The following is a 5,490-nucleotide window of genomic DNA, read 5'->3' on the forward strand; positions in this document are numbered from 1 at the left end:
TAGTAACAAGCATTTCTGGGACATGGATGCACACAAATGAAAGATAGATGAGAGAGGAGCTCAGTGTCAAGGAAGTCCCCCAGCAGTCTAAAGAGAGAGAGAGAGAGAGAGAGGGAGAGAGACATGACCATCCCACTGTCTAGCAGAGGTGGCTATGAGAGAGAGAGAGAGGAGAGAGAGCGACATGACCATCCACTGTCTAGCGGAGGTGGCTATATGAGAGAGAGAGAGGAGAGAGAGACATGCCATCCCACTGTCTAGCGGAGGTGGCTATGAAGAGAGAGAGAGAGATAGAGAGAGAGAGAGAGAGCATGACCATCCCACTGTTAGCGTGGTGGCTATGAGAGAGAGAGAGAGAGAGAGAGAGAGACATGCCCTCCCATCCCACTGTCTCGCTGAGGTGTATGAGGAGAGAGAGGAGAGAGACATGAACATCCCACTGTCTACGGAGGTGGCTATGAGAGAGAGAGACATGACCATCCCACTGTCTAGCGGAGGTGGCTATGAAAGAGAGAGAGAGAGAGAGAAGAGAGAGAAGAGAGAGAGTGACCATCCCACTGTCTAGCGGAGATGGCTATGAGAGAGAGAGAATTCAATTTATTATTTAGTGCTTAATCACCACAACAGTTATCCTTTGCCTCTAGCGGCATAACTAAGGGATGGTTCAGACTCTCCTGAGCCAGCCCTAACTATAAGCTTTATCAAAAAGGAAAGCTTAAGCCTACTCTTAATATGGGACGGTGTCTGCCTCCCGACCCCAACTGGAAACCTGGTTCCACAGAGAGAGCCTGATAGCTGAACGCTCTGGCTCCTGTTCTACTTTAGAGACTCTAGGAACCACCAGTAATCCTGCATTCTGGAGCGCAGCGCTCTTGTATGGTTGTAAGGTACTATGAGCTCTTTAAGATAAGATGGTGCCTGACCATTAAGAGCTTTGTAGTTCAGGAGAAGGATTTAAATTCTATTCTGGATTTTACAGGAAGCCAATGCAGAGAGGCTAAAACAGGAGAGATGTGTCTCTTTTCCTGGTTCCCGTCAGAACAGCTGCAGCATTCTGGATCAGCTGAAGGTCCTTATGGACTTTTCCGAGCAGCCTGATAACAAAGAATTGCAGTAATCCACCTAGTAGTAACAATGCATGGACTAGTTTTTCTGCATCATTTTTAGACAGGATTATTCCTGATTTTTGCAATATTACGTAAGTGAAAAAAGCGATCCTGAAATTTGCTTTAAGTGGAAGTAAAGGACATGTCCTGATCAAAGATGACTCCAAGATTCTTCACAGTGGTGCTGGAGGCCAGGGTGATGCCATCCAGAGTAACTATATCTTTGGATAATGCGTCACGGAGGTGTTGGTCCCAGAGCATAACTTCCGTTTTAATCTGAGTTTCCATTAGAACATTACAGGTCTCATCCAGGTTTTAATATCCTGAAGGCACATTTGAAGTTTAGCTAACTGATTTTTCATCCGGCTTGATCGACAGATATAACTGAGTATCATCTCATAACAATGAAAGTTTTATGGAGTGTTTCCTAATATACTGCCTAAAGGAAGCATATATAAAGTGAACAGGATTGGACCGAGCACAGATCCTTGTGGACTCCATGACTAACCTTGGCGTGCACAGAGGATTCATCGTAACATTAACAAACTGAGATCGATCTGATAAATAAGACTTAAACCAGCTTAGAGCAGTCCCTTTATGCAATTAAATGTTCCAATCTCTGTAATAAGATATATGGTCAATGGTATCAAATGCAGCGCTAAGATCTAATAACACAAGTACAGAGATAAGTCCTTTGTCTGAAGCAATTAGGAGGTCATTAGTAATTTTCACAAGTGCTGTCTCTGTGCTATGATGAACTCTAAATCCTGACTGAAAATCCTCAAATAAGCTGTTGCTATGCAGAAAGTCGCACAGGCTGTTTGGCGACTGCTTTCTCAAGAATCTTAGAGAGAATGGAAGGTTGGATATAGGTCTATAGTTGGCTAAACATCTGGATCAAGTTTGGGGCTTTTTCAGAAGAGGTTTAATTACAGCTACTTTAAAGTTCTGTGGTACATAGCTGTTAATAAGACCAATTGGTTATATTCAGTAGTGAAGTGTTGACTAATGGTAAAACTTCTTTAAGTAGCCTAGTCGGAATGGGGTCTAAGAGGCAGGTTGATGGCTTAGATGAAGAAATAATTGAATAAATTGATAAAGATCAAGTGAAGCAAAGCAGTCAACATGTATCTGGTTTTACAGCTGTTCTAAGGTTCCTGAGTTTAGAGATAAGCCAGTTAAAGGCCGTCTTGGTGAATTTTGCTTCTAATAGTTATAATTTTATCATTGAAGAACCTCATAAAGTCGTTACTACTAGAGCTATGGGAATCTTGGCTCAGTAGAGCTGTGACCTTCTGTTAGCCTGGCTACAGTACTGAAAAGAACCTGGGGTTGTTCCTATTTTCCTCTATCAATGACGAGTAGTAGCTGCTCTGGCATACGAGGGCCTTCCTATACGTTTTAAGACTATCTTGCCAGGTTAAACGAGAATTTTCCAGTTTGGTGGAGCGCCAAATCTTCTCAGGTTCCGCGATATTTGCTTTAATTGCGAGTTTTCAGTGTTATACCATGGAGCTAACCTTCTTTGTTTTATTATCTTCTTTTTTAGAGGGGCAACAGAGTCTAGAGTCATTCGTAGCGAGCCTGCTGCACTATCAACCAAATGATCGATTTGGGAGGGACTAATAGCATAGGAGTCCTCCGTTACTTTGGGACTTGGTAATGAATTGAATGCTAACGGAATCGCATCCTTAAATTTAGCTACAGCACTATCAGATAGACATCTTGTATAGGAGGTTTGCCTAACGGCGTGTAGTTCAGCAGTATAAACTCAAAAGTTATCAAACAGTGGTCAGATAGGAAGGGATTCTGTGGGAACACTATCAAATGTTCAATTTCAACACCATATACACCATATATAAATTGATCATCAATATAATATTGGATGGTGTTATAAGAGTCCGTCTGATTAAACAAAAGGAAATCGTCTATTGATTGTGAGACGTACTGACAAAAGTTTGTATCTGAAAGTAATGTTGTGTTCAACCTCCAAGCAGACCTTGCGGGATAGTTAGCGCAATGGAAATATCAAGTATGAGGGTGCGTGATCTGTTTCGACAATGGCGGAGTACTCTACAGATTTTATTGAAGGCAGAAGGTGTTTGTCAATAAAAAGTAATCTATCCTAGAGTAGGACTGGTGCACATGCGAGAAATAAGAAAATTCTCTTCTGGAAGGATACAGAAACCTCCAAGGGTCTATACAACCTATATGAGACATGAAGCTAGAGATTGCTCTGGACATCACACAGTTCATATCTCCACCAAATATAGATGATGTGTGTTCAAATCGGGCAACAAGGTCATTATTTTCTTAAAGAAATCAGCATCATCCCAGTTAGGGGCATAAATGCATACTAAGCCACCAGGGAGTGAAACAGACTACCTGTTACTATGACATACTGCCCTTGGGGATCCGAAATTATTTCTGAGGGAGTGAATAATACCTTTTTATGATTATTATTGCCGTGCCCCTGGCTCTGCTGCCAAAATTTGAGTGATACACCTGTCCTACCCAAGCCTTCCTAAGCAAAATATGGTCTTGAACACGGAGATGTGTTTCCTGTAAAATGCAATTTTGGTATGGAGTCTTTTCAGATGTGAAATATCCGGCCCTTTTCACTGGTCCATTCATACCTCTAACATTCCAGCTAGTAAAACGCACTGCAGATCCCCCTGCCACATTTCTACTTACTGTGCACTCATTTCCTAAAAGATACCATATGGGTGGCAGAGCACGCCATGAAGTGACATAAAAGGCCATTCGCTTGACAAAGTGAAAAACAAGAAGAGAAAAAAAAAAAAAAAAGTACATTACCCCGCAACCCATCCCTATTATACAACTAACGAAACACTCTAGGTTCATCCTCTGAACTACGACGAACCGCAGCTTTAGCGTGAATTAGACTTCCAGTAGTCCTTCTTGCTATCTCATATATTAGGCTCTTCCCAAACAACACAGGCATATAAACGCACACAGTCAACAAGACACCTTGAGTTGCTAGCCGATAATAACACAATTAGGTATTTCAAATGGCATATTACACATCCAGCAGGACATATAGAAGTGAACTTGTAGCACTGAAACTATAACCTGAGTGCATCTGCAACGAGTGTCCTGCCGGCATGAAAACGTTACGTCCAGTGCAGGACAGTCCTCAGAAGTAGTGCCTGGGCTACTTACGTGTAGCAACACGACGATCGTAAAACTCCTGGGCCTCTTCTGGTGAAGAGAAGTTAAGACTGTAACTAAGATGTCATTGTAATCACATTCAGATCACCTCAAATAAAGACACTGATGATCATTGTGTTCATAAGTGCTTCTCTTTGGGGTTGTCTTGGTTGTGAGTTCATCATCAGACCTAACACATGCAGAGTCCACCGCTGGCTAAATAAATAAAATAATGGGGTTTTGGAATAGATATTTAGCACTAACTGGTACTTTCTAATGCTGAATGAGCTCTATCTGGAGGAAAAGGAGTTGCCCCAAAGAAAGTCATTGGACTCTAATTGACCACTCATATACTGTTAAGGGCATACATTGGATGATGGTTGTCTATTCCTGAAGCCATTCATTACTTACAATAGTCAGTTTTGAACCAGTCTCAATGCCCAAATGTATTACAAGACTTGAAGTCAACTAACATAGGCCAGCGATGGTGGTATAGTGGTGAGCATAGCTGCCTTCAAGCAGTTGACCTGGGTTCGATTCCCAGCCATCGCAGTAACTGTTTTTAGGTTGTGGTACTTTCTTTTTTTACAAGAAGTCAGCAGAACGGTTACTTGCCCAACCTGGTTTGATAAAATCTCTTTGAGCTGCATGATTATGGCCAAAATGATAACGCCAATTACTTTGATCAATATGGAGATCACGATTAATTATCACAATTATTTGTTGATTTTCTAGTCCAAAGTGCTGGAAAGGAAGGTTTCACCAATCGTTGAACCTCAGGTTAACAAGGAACAATCTCAGCAAGTGATTGATGGATGATTCTAGTTACTTCACCAAGTTCAGGCCAAATGCCACAGCTGTAAGACATTGGTTGCCTTCCAGCTATGTAATATATGCAAATGGCAGTGGTGGGATTTGAACCCACGCCTCCAGAGAGACTGGAGCCTTAATCCAGCACCTTAGACCACTCGGCCACACTGCAATTACCGAATTTCCACATCATGACAAACACAGGCACCGTAATCAACGTTATGCTTGTTAATGTTATTGGAAAACTTGATGTATACAAGCAAATACTTAAGGCCCCACCCCAACAGTTTTTGTGATATGTGGCGGGCAACTGTATGTCAATGATCAAGCTTGTTGCTGTGACCAAGAAACCACCAGCAAAATGACTGATACATTATCAGTTTAAACATTTTCTTGGATGCCA

The 5,490-nt window shown here is 41.9% G+C and overlaps 1 non-coding gene across 1 annotated transcript; it reads right to left on the bottom strand.

Annotated features, from left to right (window-relative positions):
• Positions 1–5,177: 5,177 nt before the first annotated feature.
• On the bottom strand, positions 5,178–5,259 carry trnal-aag (transfer RNA leucine (anticodon AAG)). The gene has a single exon. It is a non-coding gene; the product is annotated as a tRNA-Leu (tRNA).
• Positions 5,260–5,490: the final 231 nt, after the last annotated feature.

This window comes from Etheostoma spectabile, unplaced genomic scaffold, assembly GCF_008692095.1.
Source record: "Etheostoma spectabile isolate EspeVRDwgs_2016 unplaced genomic scaffold, UIUC_Espe_1.0 scaffold00005088, whole genome shotgun sequence".
NCBI lineage: Eukaryota > Metazoa > Chordata > Actinopteri > Perciformes > Percidae > Etheostoma > Etheostoma spectabile.